Source organism: Cryptomeria japonica, chromosome 3 (assembly GCF_030272615.1).
Source record: "Cryptomeria japonica chromosome 3, Sugi_1.0, whole genome shotgun sequence".
In the NCBI taxonomy this organism is placed as follows: Eukaryota; Viridiplantae; Streptophyta; class Pinopsida; order Cupressales; family Cupressaceae; genus Cryptomeria; species Cryptomeria japonica.
Window position 1 is genome coordinate 1003036223 of NC_081407.1, and position 18275 is coordinate 1003054497.

At 35.8% G+C, this 18275-nt stretch overlaps 1 pseudogene; it reads left to right on the plus strand.

The window, feature by feature from the left end:
* Nucleotides 1–18275, plus strand: part of LOC131874461 (aspartic proteinase nepenthesin-2-like) — a 62134-nt pseudogene that overhangs the window by 39760 nt on the left and 4099 nt on the right.

Consider the following 18275-nt stretch of genomic DNA (forward strand, 5'->3'; position numbering starts at 1 on the left):
ATTTTAAATTGCATAAAAAATCATATCCGAGAACATAAATCAAAATTAAAGGTGTAAGGAGTCGGGTTCACCAAAATGTAATGGGTCAAAAATTAGGGTTTCCATCATAGAAGAATGAAAACTGCTACTTTTTGCTTAGTGACCTATTACATTCAAAAGAGGGTTGAATCCAATTGATTTAGTCACAAACTAGTAATGATAAAGACTATAAATACTAATTGGATTCAAGGGGTTGATTTGTTTTCCCTCTTTTGTGAGTTGAATTATTGAAATTAGGGTAAAGTGTTGAAAATGGAGATAAAAACACAGAAAAAATGAGCTACATATGAGATACTAAGGCATGCACTTTGATCTAGGAATTATAAGAAGATTTGGATCTGATCCCCTAAAAAGCTCCAAAAATGTTGGGTCCATAATGCCTGCTGCTCTAGTCCTTCAAACTTTTTGCACACCAAAAGGGGTTGATTCGTCTTTGTCAATAGTTCTGATTCTGAAGATTGTAGCTCTGTACCTGTTTCCTGCACACAAAGAGAAAGTGAAATAGGTTGGGAATAGGGGCTTGCCTAAGTCAAACCCTAGTTTAGGAATTAACCTTGATTGAAATATTGCAAATACTAAAATAAATAATGGAAGGATATACCTTAGATTGCAATGACTAATAATGATGTTTTTCTTCTTGAATATAATCACATATGTCATATGAAATGGCATGCACATGAAAAGACCCTAATCACACACACATGCTTGAATATGAAAGATGTAATATTGCTCCACAATTGATGAATGAAGAAGGTAGACTTGAAAACCTCTAGAGATGCTTGATGATGAATACTTCAATGCTTGAACACCTGATGATTATAATTTCGCCCTTGTTTCATGTATCCCCTATCATCTATATATCCAAATGAGAGGGGAAAGCCTCCTCATATACTTTCCTGCCAAAAACAATGCTAATTTTCTGACATAAGTCAACACAGAAAAATTTCCCACTCAAATTTGAAAATGCAAAAGGGGTTCAAAATGGGGCCCAAATAAGGAGGACAAGAGCATGGAGCCCTAGTTCTAATGAGGACCAAATCACCATGCCCTGGTCCTACCCTATTTGAGTACCAAACTAAGGGACCATGTAGTGTATGACATGAAAATGAGGCCATTTTTGCATGATGCAAGCATAATCAGGTCTTAATTAACCATTGGGAGATGAACACTAAGGTGAGGGCCCAAAATGTGGACTAAATCGTAAGGGAGTAAAATTTAGGACTCTACAAGGGTTAAATTGGGGGATTTTGATATTGATTTTAGTTTATTTTTTCATCTTATATGAAATGTGGCCTTTTACAATGGGGAATTGGAACCATTTTTGAGACTTAGTCTTTATTTGTAATTTTGCTCTCAAAGCCACACTACACTTGGATTTTGAATTGCTTGTTCGGAGAAATTGAATGGGAGGAATTTTGTGGGTATTTTCTTGTTGGATTGCTCTCGAGGAAATCTTGTCACTGTTCACAATATTCGTTAAACCATTTATTATGTGCATTCTTCTTCAAGTTTTAAATTTTCTCAAGTTGAGGTATGATTTTATTTATTTCTCCCAATTTACTCCTTTTTGATTCAAATATGCTTTGTTTGAATAGTAATTGGTTTTAGAATAATTTCTATGTTTAAGCCAAATCCATTCACACCTTGTATTATTTGCATTGTTTGAAATCCAAAATGATGCCCTAGGTAGGGTTATGCTATCAAAAATTATGTACAATGATGGAAACGAGGATTTTATGGTTGGAATGTGTTGTTCATATATATTTGAACCAAAAGGCTATTTTTGTATTTTTTATTCTCACTTTGATTCTTTAAGCTTTTTGAAGGTTCATCAATGGTGGCAAGGCGATCGACCTAGTTTTATGCCAATTTTGTGATGTGATGTGAATAGTGATGAGATAATGAGCTATTGTGCCTTGGTTTTGGCAATATAAATGTATGTGAAAATCATCATAGATTGGATTGATTTATTTCATCATTCATTGTGAATGGGGTTTCTTAGGAAAAGGTATTAAAGTGGGTCATGGGAGTGACTCTAATTGGGGGCTGCGGCCCAAAGTGGCTACCAAGATAACCCTATTGGCATGATTGTCATAACTGATGTAGATCAAGCATGGTGGCTAAATTGGTAAATGACTGTTTGTGATGACATTGTAATGAAGAGATTGAGATTGCATGATCGGATGAATTTGATCAGTTATTTGTGTTGTTTTTTATGGAAACTGATGTTTACTATGTTGTATTTTCTCATCTAAGTCTTTTTGGTCTACTGGAACTGCCTTACCGGTATTATAGATAGTGAATTGGGAATTAGGACCTTAATCGGTAAACAAGGAATGTTTTGATTTGATCTTGCGATTGGTGATGATTGAAGTGTTGTGGTTTGGAATGTGAGCTTGTATCATTGTAATATGTATCTGATCGAAACCGCATCATGTTTTGGTTATCAGAAATCATGTTTATGATTTTTGTTGTATTTTTGCTAGGGTTTAAGAAGGGTGTAAGGACCGGTAAACAATTCTCTTAACTGGTAATGATTTTTGGTTTGGCGGTGATCTACATCAAGTTAAAATGTTGGTGATGATGTGGCACAAACTGCGTGAAGTGTTTGAAATATGTTTTTGGCGCGTTTGGAGAGCAAATTTCTTGGGAATATGCAAAGTACTTAGCGAAGTGTTCTAAGGGTTTGACTTTATATCAGATCAAGATACAATGATCATTCACTGGTTGTAATTGATTTTTAATTGATTGTAATGATCCATATGATGATCAATGATGATCTGTAATGAGCTCTAAAAGATCTATGATGATCTATGTTGTAAGTCTTAGGGTTTTTTAACTAACTAAGTTGTAAAGGTTATTTATGTCGGTATAGTTGATGTTTGGTGTGTCGGTGGTTTTGAGAAAAGTGTGAAGCCGAACCAAAGTATGTGATCTGCCAGAGAGTAACAGATTTGGAGCTTAATTGGATCTGAATAAGCAAGCAGTTAAGTGTTGTACCCAGATCATTCACTGTTGTTCTCTAACAATTGCAGTAGTCAAAATCCCTTAACCGGGTAGGTCCTAACATGCCTTACATTGTAAATCCCTTAACCGAGTAGCTCTATATCAGAGTGTTAAATCCTCTTGCGAGGCTGATCCTAACAGGTCAAAGCTCCTAATAGGGCTCATCATCTAAATCCCTTAACTGGGTGACTCTTGACAAGGTCTGCTCCTAATAAGGCATCATTGTAAGCTTCCAACCAAGCTAGGCTCCTAATAGGGCGCATTCCGAAAGAGTGCACAATTTTTGTGGGTACCAATTCCTATCGTGGTTTTTCCCTATTTGGGTTTCCATGCGAAAATTATGGTGTTCATATAGTGAATGTTTTTATGTGCTATTATGTTTTACTTTCAGTTTATGCATACTGATGAACACTTAACGAGCTATTCTGATAAACCAATTTAATAGTTTGTTATCAGTGATTATCAGTAATGGTAAAGAGTTTATTACTAGTTTATGTTTGATTCAAACAAGTTTTATAAGTTCAACTTTTAGAATTGAAATTATTGTTAATACTGATTCACCCCCCCTCTCAGTATTAACCAGATCCTCTAAGATTATCAAACCCATTGGAGAGTGAGAGTATAATGTCCCCGATTGGGACTCACCATAATTTAGTCTTGCAACAACAATTCCAACTTAAAGTGAGAATTGTAATCTATTAATAAATGTAATTTTATCAAAACTAAAGATATTTTTATTACAATATTTAACTTAAATTCGAAGGATAGTTTGAAAGATAGACTTATCTTGATAGCTTTCTCTATTTTGACAATAAATATATGCTAATCATAAATCTCCCATGAAATCGATTACTATCTTCTTACAAATTTGCTACAAAACTTCTTACAACTTCCTCATAAATCTGTCCTAAAATTCTTCCTTAAATCTGCTTGGTGTTTCATTTAAAAGCTTCACCTATCAACTTGGCACATTCTTTTTTATATCTGCATACATTAAATTCATATATCTAGTCTTCTAGAACTAATCATTCATGTTTCTCATCACCTCTTGTGTATATGATTAAAAAAATTTGTTAGCGCATAATAAACTTTCTGTTCTGCCCGTGATTTACAGAGAACAGGTGTTGCATATGCATTGTGAATGTAAGTTAACTAAAGAGTTTTAAACTCAATCTACCTTATTATTTCAGTTTAATTGATTTACATCTTCAAAAATTTCATGCATCTCATGCATAATTTCTGCTCCTGTGATCTATATATCATTTATAATCATACAAATTTGTAATGAAGACCATTGAATTGCATTAATTCAGTTTTGATTTTCTTCTTTAATTTGTTTGCAAGTTTTGTTTCTTTCTTTTCTGCTAGATCTATTTTATTTTGAAGGGATAGCTGCAAAATTCTACATGGTATCAGAGCTAGATTGCTAGAAAGAAGAAGCATCAGGCAATTTTATGTGAAGAATGTCATCATCATGATGAAAGATGTAAATTTGTTTTTCTAGATGCATGCACTCTTCCTAAATAAAATAGAAGATTAAAGTTGTTATTGTATATGGTGAAAATGGATAACAATAATAACAATATTGAAAGGCTAAATGAATTCAACCACCAAACCCTAGCCTAACAATCAACAAAGATCCACCATAACATATGAAGATTACCTAAGACAATGCAAATAACTCAAAATCACAAAGATTATACCATCACATGTCCAATAGGGTTTTGATCTCCATTCTTCCTATCTCCATTGATCTTGCTTGATATATTTGCTCTCAGATTTTTATATGCACAAGAGCTCAACAAAGAACGGAATGTGGTTGCAAGTAGGATCGTAGTGTAGCCAAGTACTCCAAAATCAGTCATTAGTCATTAGGGTTTGACAATGAAGACAGCATCTTCTTAAATAGAAGACACAATATGAAATGGAGGGATAAGATTGAGAGGTGTAAAAAGGAGGTCAGCTAGGATTAGAGGGTAGGTAAAGGAAATAATAAAATAATGAAAGGGGTAGGTAGTGTATGAATTAAGAGATGAATGACATGTGTCATGGGTAGAAAAAGCTAATGAATTAATTAAATAAATAAAGATTTATTTAATAAATAGAAGAAGTAGGATAATTAAATAAATAAAAATATTTATTTAATTTAGGAAAAGGATAATTTAAATAAATAAATGTATTTATTTAAATGAGAAATAAGGCTAGAAGAGGATAAATGAATTAATTAAATAAATAAATATTTATTTAATTAATAGAAGAATTAGGCTTAGATAATAAAATAAATAAAATATTTATTTAATTAGACATGACAATTTTAGGTGTCTACATTTTGCCCCTCTTTGAGACAATGCGGCTTGTCGCGTTGTTTCAAAGAAGATAAGATGAACTGATACAGAGTTGCCCCAAAATGGGAATGATATGCCCCCTCGAGAGATTGGATGAAAATGTCTGAAAAGATTGCAGACAATCTCTCGATAAGAAAGAAAGGCTAGAATGGACTGACCGGATAAGGTGACAAAGTCACGGGATAAAGAAGACTGACTCGGGAAACGAAAGTGAGGGCTAGGGGTAGTCTATAAGATAGACCATGGGGGAAAATACATCCTCATTGTCATCCACGCATCCACAAGAGCATATTGCAGAGCGAAAATAGAGCAGGAGCAGTCAGCAGTGATGGCCTTCGTGCATAGATTCGACCGCGTTCGCCGATTTCAGAGGCCAGCAGAGGCAGGAGAGCCGGTAAGTACCACAAAACCTCCTTGTACTTTGATGCATTTAATTTTGTCATTAATGCATACTAGGTAATGTAATAAATGCACGTTTATGTCAGGAAAGCGCGTTTGCATTTGAAAAGTATGAATTTGCATCTTCTAGGTCAAATCGGCAGTTCTGTGATGAACATACGCTGTCGATTGGATAAGCTGCTAAGAGGATACACTCAAGCAGGTCCTCTAGGAAGACTAGGATAGATCAAGGCACTTTGTGATGAACAGTGAGTACCAAGATAAAGTACTTTGTGATGAACAGGGAGTACTAAAATATGAGCAGCACTTTGTGATGAACAGGGAGTGCAAATGTGAGTAACACTTTGTGATGAACAGGGAGTGTCACACACGTAGTACTTTGTGATGAACAGGGAGTACCACTAGGATAATCAGCAACACTTTGTGATGAACAGTGAGTGTCACTAGGGTAGATAGCCATATGCATTTAGATAGTGAGTAGCATTTTGTGATAAACAGTGAATGCCACTATAACTGACATGATTGATTTGCTTGACTACAGGAGTATTTGCCTATGTTGGAGTCATGGGAGAGATTCCCGTCCACACAGAGGTTGCGACCAGTGTTGTCATTTCAGGATAGAGCTGCCATTGAGGAGATGGGATTGAGACATGTGCTGTATGTGCCTAAGTTTTGGGCAAACATGAGTTTGCTGACTGCGCTTGCTGAGAGATGGCACTCTGAGACATGCACGTTCCATTTGCCGATGGGTGAGATGACAGTCACCCTGGAGGATGTATATAGGATTATGCGAATACCGATTGATGGGGAGTTGATTCCGTACGATCAAGATGGCGACAGAGAGGCCCTGAGACGGGTATTCCAGGATCCCGGGCTGGAGATGAGAGAAAGACACGTGGCATGGGATACCATGACATGGATAGGATTAGCACTACCAATAGTGTTGGCAGGAGTGATCAGTGAGTTCCTCTGTATCAGTTTTGTACCATTTTATATAATGATGTAGACACCTGCAGGTGATTGTAGCCATATGATTTTGACATCATTGTATCATGACACTTTATATATATATGAGATGATTCATCTTTGCGGAAGCTATATGCATGTGTACCGATGTGATGAGATTTTTCATGATGTATGTTTTATGATATGGATGCAAATATGTATATGATGCAATGCAATATCTTTGTTCTTTTATGATTCTATATGTTATGCTAATGCAAATGTGAATGTATGTAATGCAGATGAATATGATAATGCAAATGTAAATTGTGCTAACAGGTGTTGTGTGCAGGATGTGATGCAATTGTGATATCTATATGTATGTATGAGATGCTTATATGTGGTAATGCAGGTGCAACTATATGAAATGCAAGTGTTTTTGGTGTGTCATTATACTCAGTCATGTGATAGTAGGCTACGCGGACTTGAGAAGGACGATGGAAGTCAATCAAGAAAGGGGGATGGAAGATAGAAGATATGAAAGTGAAAGAGCTTCTTGTGCATTATCATCATTGAGCTTTATTATGGTAAGTAGGTTATGACAATCGAGGCATATGTTCGACCTAGAAAGTCATTGTACCTGTTTGCATGGAGATAAGACAGTCACAAACAAGGAATGCCCCAGTTCATACTAGACTCACAGTGTCCTCATATCCTTGGACAAGTCATAGCATTACTAAGAGACAATCCACAGACAGCAAAAGAAAATGGGTGACGATACCCCATCCTCGCCTTTCTAGTCAAAGACATCCTGGAGATAGAATCTCTAGTCAGAGACATCCCGGAAAAGCTAAAAGACATGTCACCAAAAAAGATGAAATCAAAAGAAAACCAAGACTCGACACCAACATCCACTGTAGTCATCAAGTTTAGTGTCTCTTGTCACTTGTATAAGTCTTATTTGATTGTGGTCACAATGTTTACTTTCACAGAAAGGATAGATAGCATTGAACCATAATGTTGTTTGAGTCTGTTGAAAGATTTGATTTGTTGAAGCCCATTGTTGCTGCTGTGTCTCATCTGAAACTGACTAAATCCATGAAACTGATACTTTATTGCGAAGAAGATGAAACTTTATTGCGGATCTGTGATGCAAATGTTGCTTTATTGTGGATTGTGTGCGAACAGACTGAAGGAAGCTGGAAGAAACTGTACTCCTTGAAACATGTGATGTTCTCATTTCCACACCCATCACTAGACGTAGGATTTGCCTTAGCCACATATAGGATCTGATTTATTATGGATGGAAAGGGAGGCGAAAAGGAAGGTTTATTATGAATGGCTAACCAATCTTGGGTAGATCAATAACAAGCCATGATGGGAATGGGTAAGTTTATTATGAACGAATAGGTTGTGAGTGTGTGCAAAGTGAAATGATAAAGAGAATCCTGAAGGAGGGAGGAGCAATGTCTCTACACATGGTGCTGGTGACCCAGTTTTCACCATGGTACTTGCCCAGGGCGCCACCGAAGTGGTTTTCACCATTGGACGAAATTATTTCTCTTTACTTTTTTCAATTTTTCAATGTTTTTTGTTGTCACAAGGCGCCTGTTTGCCAGGTTTTCACCAGGTAACGATTTTTTTGTTTTATAAATTTTTTTTTAATTTTTGAATTAGGATATTCTGAAGAGCTATGTGTAAAACCTACGAAGGTGCATGCTATTGATAGGATCCTCCAAAGGTTCACCTTCTGTAGTTGAGAGCTGATATGCCCCAGATCCATATACCGCTGTGATGATGTAAGGACCAAGCCAGTTTGGTTTGAACTTGCCCTTCTTATCTCTGTCTTGCTGATTCTTGGGGTTCTCTCTGAGTACTAAGTCACCTACCTCAAATGCGCGAGGCTTGACTTTGTGATTGTAACTGCATTGTTCCTTGACTGAATGATGTGTAGCTTGAGTGACTGTCTTCCTTGATAAAAGAACTGAGATAGAATTACTAGTGTGTGGACTACACAGGCCCATATGCGTGTCACCTAAAGAAGTTTGGGCATCATTGATAGCAAAGTCCTTTGAGGAAGCTCCATTAAAGGTCCATGATGTATCACCAGAAGGAAAAGGATGTGTGGAACAAGTGGATGAGTTATGAAGGCTTATGATTGTGAAAAGAAGTGAAAGTAGGATAGCATGATGGAGACTTAGGATCAACAAGTATGCTTTTTGACTTAAAATTGTAGAACTTTTGCCCCCAGTTATTTTGGTGTTAGGGGAGATCAACTCTTGCTCTTTTTGCTTCATATGAGTTTTATCCTTGACTTTGATTTTTGTAGAGTCCAATAGCTTTTGATTTTGATTTGGACTGAAGCACTTTTCTTTATTTTTGACTTTTAAATTTTTCTTTTCAAAGCTTGATTTTTGATCCCTAATGAGTAAGGGCTTTTGTGATTCTTTTTGATCCAAGTCTGGGAGTGGAGTGGAAATGGAATGAGTGGATGAAATGGTAAAGCTATGTGAGTTCTCAAGAGGGCTAGCGATACGCTCATTAGATTCTTCACTGAAACCACTCTTAGGACTATTGATATCAAGAGATGCTTGCACCACTAGAGGAGATTTGCATTCAAACTTAGTAGCCAGAACACTAGGTGGTTCACACCCAATTCCTTGCAAATTGTTTATAGATTGTTCCTGTAGACTGAATACCTTAGGAGATAGTGGAAGTTGGTCAACATGAAATATATACTCACCACATCCCAGGTCTTTAATCTTGAACTTTTCTTTTAGCTCTGCTTGTTTGGATGTAGAAGCTTTTAAGGATTCAGGATCCACATATGCTGATGAAGGAATAGCTTCTCGATTAGCTGGAATTGTTATTTCAGATCTAGGTTGCAGATTGTTGCAATATGTGAATGGATTTGGATCCGCTTTGATGGTCACTTCAACTCCATTGTGTGGAAACTTGATACATCGATGATATGTAGATGGGACTGCGCTCATTTCATGAATCCATGGGCGTCCCAAGAGTATGTTGTATGTGAGATCGATGTCTAGGACTTGACAAACCACATCCTTTGTAACTGGCCCAACTCTGAGAGGTAAGGTGACTATGCCCTTGGATGAACGCTCTTCATCGTCATATGCCTTGATGGTGATTTTGTTTGTAGAATTCACAGCTTTATCAGAATATCCCAATTGTTTAATGGTGTTCAATGTACAAATGTTTAGACCAGCTCCTCCATCTATCAGAACTCGCTTTATTCGATGTTTGTGTATGAAGGCTTCAATATGTAATGGTGCATTATGTGGCTGACTTACGGAGGCGTCATCGACGTCTGTGAATGTAAGGGAATGTGGAATGGAAAGGTATCCCACCATGGCTTGAAACTGGTCCACGTTCAGATCAGTAGGAACAGCGGTGTCTCTCAAGATTTTGTCCAGAATAGCTTTATGTGCGGGAGATATGCGTAATAGCTCAAGGATTGAAATGAGCACGGGTGTCTTCCCTAACTGTTCTACAAGGTCATACTCAGGCTTGGTTGATGAAGAAGTGGTATTTTTAGTGGAGGCACCTGGCAACGTAGTTTTACCTCGACGAGTTGTAACATGACATTCAGAGGTAGGTTCAGAAGAAGATCCAATACCTTTTAGGACAATCTTGGGTCTCTGAGTAGAATGCTCGGACGCTTTGTCCTTGATGATAATAGTAGAGACATAATTGTCCATCGATATGTGATTGATAGTTGAATCATAGTTATAGGATGCTCTGGTATAGTTGGTTTGATCCTTTGTGGCTTTAGCTTTTCCTTTGTCATGTTTTGGGAATGGTTCCTTAAACATCGCATGTTCTTGATTAGACGAATGTCCCTCAATCTCAATGTCACCTCTATCAATGAGATCTTGTATGATGTTCTTCAGTCGATGACAATTTCCTATCTTATGACCCTTGCTCTTATGAAATTCACAATATTCATCATCATTCCACCAATTCAGCTTAACCTTTGGTTCATATGGAGGAAAATCTGGAACTGTGATTACCTTGTTTGCCACAAGCTTCTTGAAAACTGACTCAAGTGGTTCTCCCAATGGAGTGTACTCCCTTCGTGATCTAGAAGTTGTTTGAGTATTCACTTGATTGTTTGTAGAACTTGATCCTGAAAAGATGAATTTGGGTCGCACTGTGTTGGCATCAACAACACCATCATTGACTGTATTCTTGTTTTTATTCCAAAATCTTGGCTTGTCTTTTCCTTTAAAGTCATCTTTGTTTTCCTTAAATATTTTAATGACTCCTTGTTCAATTAGGACCTTTTCTGTTGCTAAGCCTTTTTCAATAACATCCTTGAAGGTGGACAAACAAGCTTTCCTTAGATCATAGTCAATGTCTTTGTTAACATTTTGTGTGAACATCTCTACCATTTGTTTCTGTGGAATTTCACAAGAGCATCTGCTAGCTAGATTTCTCCATCTTTGCAAAAATGATGCAAAAGACTCTCCCTCTCTTTGCTTGGTATTGCACAAAGTAGTGATTGATATGTCTGTCTCTATATTGTAGGAGAAATGTTGAATAAATGCCTCTGCTAAGTCACCCCATGACTTAATACCAGGTGGTAGTTGAGAGAACCATTCCATAGCTTGATCGCCTAAGCTTTGTGGGAATAATCTCATCAAATATGTTTCTTCTGCCGCTACCTCAATGCAAGCTGTGAAAAATTGTCTTATGTGTGCCTTAGGATCCCCTTTTCCTCTATACTTATCAAATTTAGGCATCACAAAGTGTGCAGGAAATGGAGGCATTGGAATGCTCTTGTCAAATGGATAAGGACATATGTCTCTCATTGTGTATGTTGGTTTTGGTGTATTTATGTCCTCCATTTTCTTTTGTAAATCTCTGATTTGTTGCTCCAAATTGCTCTTAGGTGGAGATCGACTTCTTGAAGCATACCCCATGTTTGAGGCACCTGTTGTAGGAGGAGCATATTGCATGTATGGATGATATTGATCATACACATGTTCATATGGAGGAGGTCTGTAATGATGTTGCATATATGGACCACTTGGTATAGATTCATGTTGAGGAACCCCATATCTATTTTGTGCATGTATACCATATTCTACAGGCATGTCATGTTCCATTGTGTTGCCCCCAAATTTGACATGAGGTTTCCTTGTGTCCAAATTTTGAGCATGCCTTGGAATATCCCATTGCTTTGGTGGTTGATCCTTAGCATTGATATGTGATTGAGCATATTTTTCTCCATAAGGCTTCCATAATGGTCTGTGAAGGTTAGTATCATATGTTTGACCATGTGTATGTGGGACCTCTGGTTTTTGAAGCAAAGTTGATGGTGATTCAGGTACCATGTGTGGTCCTCTATTTCCTCCACTATTAGGTCTCCTTTGATCCATATTGGAGTGAGGTTGTTGCAAAGGTCTATGTTCCATTATTTGAGACATGTCAAAATCATGAGGTATCTTGGCTCCACTTTGTGCCATCATGTGTAAGAAGTATTGTCTATCTCTCCTCATTATTTCCTCAACCAATCTATTGAAATGAGGATTCATTATGGAGTCTTCTATGTCTGCTGATAGTATTGAAGAGTTGTCCACATTGTCATTGTGTGTAGTATTGTTGTTTATAGTGTTTGCGCTTTCCACATTTGGATTGTTTCTATAAACATCCATGTCTGGTAATGTAGTGTGCTCAGGATTGAAGAATAAATCATTGTCATACTCATAAGAACTCATGTTTGCGGATTCTTGAGTTTTTTTAGCTATTCTCCTAGATTTTTGAAGGCGTGTTTCAACCATGAACTACGTATTTGACCAAGATGTGAGAGACTAGATGAAAAATGGAAAAAGTATGGAAGACCAAGAGTTGTATGGAGTGTAAATGAATATGAGGTGTACTTGCAATGTCCAAAGTGTAAGACCAAGTATGTATGTAGTAGAGTAGGTGTGACTTCCAAAGAGAGGATAGTTTCTCTTGATGAGGTAAGTTGACCTTGACTCTAAGTAAGACCAAATGAGACCCAAAGGTAAGAAACCTTTATGAGGGACCACTTAGCAAAGTGTAGTTGTATGTAGTGTGTTGACAAAGTATGATGAGGACAAGCAAGTGACTTGTTGACTCAAGTTTAGACAATTGTGAATGTAATGAGAGATGTAAAGCAATGATGGGCTGTGTGAGACCCAAAGACAGGTTGAATGCTAGATGAAACCTTAAGAAACAACCTAGGAAGCTCAAGTATTCCGAAACTGATTTCTTTTGTTTGCTGGACTGTAAAATTTTTCCAATTTGTGAAGTTGTTGGTTGTGACCAAATCTGAATGTTTGACTATTTTTCATGACAAGAGGACACAATGTTGTTGAGGACTCAATGTTTGCAGGTGTTTAGACTTCAAAATGACTCCAAGAAAGTGTGTTGTTTGATGTAAAATTGTTTTGCATACACTTGAAAACACAAAAGACACAATGTTTTGTTGTTTGGTCTTGAATGTTTTGAATGTTTAAAATAAGTCAAGCACAATTCTTATGGCTGGCCAAGACAATAGTTGTTGATCCCACATGGGGTTTTACCCCCGAGGCTACGCTATTCAGAGCGGATACTTAGATGCTTGACCTCACTGGCTCCACCCTCGGCACTCACTTCTCGGGTCAGCCAAGCATCAGTCCCCATGAAAACTCCCCATGGCGAACTTTGTATCTCTACTAAGAACCGTATGTGTGTGGGCCGCTACCAGAGGTCCGACCTCCTGCCTCAACAACTAGAAGGATTTGGGCTTCTAAAACAAAAAGGTGCTAGTAAGGGCATCCGCTCGTGTGGCCATACATGCGGCACTTTCAGCTCTGTAAATACAGAAGGCTCCCAGCCGGTAGGGGTTACACCCTACAAATGATCAAATAAATTTGATCAAACGGGTTTATGGGGAGACATAGTGTCGGTATGAACTAATCAGCACACGTTATTCATAGTTTTTACCATGAATACATTTGATTATAGTGGTTTGGATGAGGTGGGTTTTCCTCGCTACCACTTGGGTCATTCTCTTCTCACTAGTAGTCCTAATGACCACACGGGAAGACAGGCCCTCTAAAGATTAAACAAAAAGAGCCTATTGCTCAAGACACAAAAGACAATGATTCAATTTTAGTGCACCAATTGAAGTGTTTGCTAGTCTATGAAAACAAGGCACACAATAAAAATCCAAAAACCCTTGCCAAGGATCTGCAACAAAGATTTATTAGTAGTTTGGATTGTTTCAAATGATCACCCCTTCCTGCAAGCACACAAGTTAGGTAAATTTTAGATCCAAAAGACTTTGTGAAATAGGGGCCTTCAACAATGCGTTTTGTTGACCAATTCAAAGACCTGATTCATCATAAATAAAGACCACCTGTAAAATTTTAAGAGATTTCCAGAAATGTAAGAAAATCCAAAAAATTTGCTAATTTGCTCCAAAAATTAATTTTTTATGAAAAATCATAAAAAATTCATATAAAATGAAAAATTAATCCAAAATATCTAAACTTTTTACTGGAAAGTCTTTATGGTCTTCCAAACCTACACAAAATTTTTTTTGCAACAAATCCAAGCAGTTTGTGAGATATGAGTAAAATAATGCAAAACCCTAATTTTCAAAGATCTGATTTTTGAAGAATAATTTTGCATCAAATTTAAAATCAAAAATAACAAATCCTGTGTATAATTCTGAGATATTTCCAAAAATGTAAGAAAATCCAAAAAATTTGCTAATTTTCTCTCAAAATTAATTTTTTATGAAAAATTATAAAAAATTCATATAAAATGCAAACTCGATCCAAAAAATCTAAAATTTTTACTGAATCTTTATGATACTTTTCCTGACTTGTAAAAAACATTTTATGTCAAAATTCGAAGCCGTTTGTGAGATCTGATCAAAATAAAAAAAAACCCTAATTTTTAAAGATCCGATTTTTAGGGAAATATTTTGCATCAAAATTAAATTCACAAAGAACAGATCCTATGTATAATTATGAGATATTTCCAAAAATGTAAGAAAATCTGAAAAATTCTCTCATTTGCTCTCAAAATTAATTTTTTATGAAAAATAATAAAAAATTCCTAGAAAATGAAAATGTGCTCCAAAAATTTTGAATTTTGGGTTGAGAGCTCCTGATACATTCTTCAACCTGCAAAAAAAATTTGGTGCAAAATTTCCTAGCCGTTTGTGAGATATGATCGAATCTCTCCAAGATCTTGATTTTGTGTCCAAAACCCTAGCATCACAAGGTTATTCTCCAAATTGTTTTACAAAATAGCAATATAGGGTTAGAAAAATCTGCAAAAAACACAGATCTAAGAAAAATCCATGTCCCACCGGGCGTGCCAAAATTTGTATGGTGAAAATGGATAATAATAATAACAATATTGAAAGGCTAAATGAATTCAACCACCAAACCCTAGCCTAACAATCAACAAAGATCCACCATAACATATGAAGATTACCTAAGACAATGCAAATAACTCAAAATCACAAAGATTATACCATCACATGTCCAATAGGGTTTTGATCTCCATTCTTCCTATCTCCATTGATCTTGCTTGATATATTTGCTCTCAGATTTTTATATGCACAAGAGCTCAACAAAGAACGGAATGTGGTTGCAAGTAGGATCGTAGTGTAGCCAAGTACTCCAAAATCAGTCATTAGTCATTAGGGTTTGACAATGAAGACAACATCTTCTTAAATAGAAGACACAATATGAAATGGAGGGATAAGATTGAGAGGTGTAAAAAGGAGGTCAGCTAGGATTAGAGGGTAGGTAAAGGAAATAATAAAATAATGAAAGGGGTAGGTAGTGTATGAATTAAGAGATGAATGACATGTGTCATGGGTAGAAAAAGCTAATGAATTAATTAAATAAATAAAGATTTATTTAATAAATAGAAGAAGTAGGATAATTAAATAAATAAAAATATTTATTTAATTTAGGAAAAGGATAATTTAAATAAATAAATGTATTTATTTAAATGAGAAATAAGGCTAGAAGAGGATAAATGAATTAATTAAATAAATAAAGATTTATTTAATTAATAGAAGAATTAGGCTTAGATAATAAAATAAATAAAATATTTATTTAATTAGACATGACAATTTTAGGTGTCTACAGTTATTAACCAATAAGATTTGCACTCTTCTTCTATTGGTAGCCAAAAGTCTTCTTTTGCTTAAAATTCCTGTCTACATGAGATTCCAATGTTGCAACTTTGTTTGCTCCTAGAGATTCTTTCTAGCAGGGTTCCTGAGTACATGAGATTCCAAAGTCGCATCATCGAGTGCTTCCAGAGCTTCTTTCTAGTGGGACATTATTGAGCAATGGATAAGCAATGGCATCATCCTAATTGGAGGACATTTTGAAGTTCTTCAGTTTGGAGCACATTTCTGCAGATTCATATCCTCCTGTCTTTAGATGATCAGTTTCTGTATTTAGAGACTATGTACCTGTCTGTTCATCCATGTGAGCAATCCAGATAATGTACAACTGATTTTCAAAGTATCCCAGAGGTACTCATGCAGTGGTTTCTATGATTCTGTACAATCCTGTTGCAATGTGGATTCATTTGCAGTTCTTTGTTATCGACAATCACAACTTTCTTCTATAGTTAGAATAATGGTTAGGAGTTTTTCTCAATTGGGTTTTCTCCTTTCTTCTTTGTAATTGGGTTTCTAATCAGGCTTTGTTGCCTGGATCCATATCTCTCCTTAGTTAGACTTAAGGGGGAGTGTTAGCGCACAATAAACTTTCTGTTCTGCCTATGATTTACGAAGAACAGGCGTTGCATATGCATTGTGAATTTACGTTAACTAAAGAGTTTTAAACTCAATCTACCTTATTATTTCAGTTTAACTGATTTACATCTTCAGAAATTTCATGCATCTCATGCATAATTTCTGCTCCTGTAATCTATATATCATTTGTAATCATACAGATTTGTAATGAAGATGATTGAATTGCATTAATTCATTTTTTATTTTCTTCTTTAATTTATTTGCAAGTTTTGTTTCTTTCTTTTCTGCTAGACCTATTTAATTTTGCATGGATAGCTGCAAAATTCTACACAAATTACTCCTCTCTCGAAAATCCTTCACATTAAATCTTCATTTCAGATCTATTTGTATATTTCATTTGTCTCCTCAACGTTTTGACCACTCACCACAATTCACAATCTCTATTTATACCTTTCAAAACATGCAATGTTCTTTAAAAGACATACCCTCTCACATATGACGTGCGTTCTCCAAGAGAGGCAATCTTTTGATTCTCTTTTTATAAATTGTTGTTTAAGGACTGCTCAACTCAATTTAGTTCATTTGCACATAATGAATCGCATCTCGTCACTTACAAATCACAACTCGCCTAGACACTTAAAATACATCACACCCTTTGAAACATTTGATAAAACTTCTTAAATAGTCTACCTTATTAACTACCTTTGATGATCGGCGAGCATAATAATTACCATAGTTTATAATGAATGTGCTTTGAGTTAGCCATAACTGTTTTGTAGATATGACAATCTAGTCAACCATCTTTGTTAAGAATATCCATATAATCCGATCACTCTTCCTCGATGCTTTTTTTTCTTCTTCCTATTCTTATTATGATCTTATATCTGCCCCAAGAGGCGATTTTCTTTACAGGTCATCACCTTTCAATCGAATAGGTCATGTCTTTTTTTTTTCTCTTTTCTTTAAAAAAGATATCTTTTGACGGTCAAATTTAGCAATATATTAAGTCTAGAGAGTGTTCGTCAATTTTTAATGTTTAACACTTTTAAGTATAAAAGTGTATTCTTAATATGATCATATACATTAAGCAACATATTAAGCCTAGAAAATATCAGTCAACTCTGAATATTTAATACTTTTAAACCCAAAAAATATAAACTGAATGTATGATATTTAAATGGCTCCCCTCTTGACTAGTCTTCTAATCGCATTCTAAACTTTGTCTTTCATTTATTAAATTGAGATCTTTCGTAACAACATGACCTCTTACAAAATCACTACTTCTCGTCTTAATCGCTGCTCAGAATTCATTAATTGTGCTATCTTTTTATAAACTTTAATCGCTCCTTTTAGTTTGAATCGCACCTTTGGCAAACCATATGTCATGTAATCATTAATTATTGTTTTAATTACCATGCTATAATTATTTTATATATATGATCCTTTATTGCCTCATCAAGTCCTTTCTTTGATTAATATAGAATCTCTGCCTTGTGAAGAAATAATCGCTATTTCTTTCCTTTAATCTATCGCTGTTTAATACTTCATAATAAAGTTGCCACATGTGTGAAACTATTCACATTTTTCTTCCTTGAGGACATAAAGATCCGTGACTGTTGCATTGTCGATTAGTCATGATAGTCTAAAGCAGATTGCTTGCCATCTGTTGATTACTATCTTATCTTCAACAAAGAATCGCCTTAATCATTCATTTGAGGCATTATGTGGAGATATATTACTAAGAAATGGTTCATTAAACCTCTTGTTTAATGCATCAC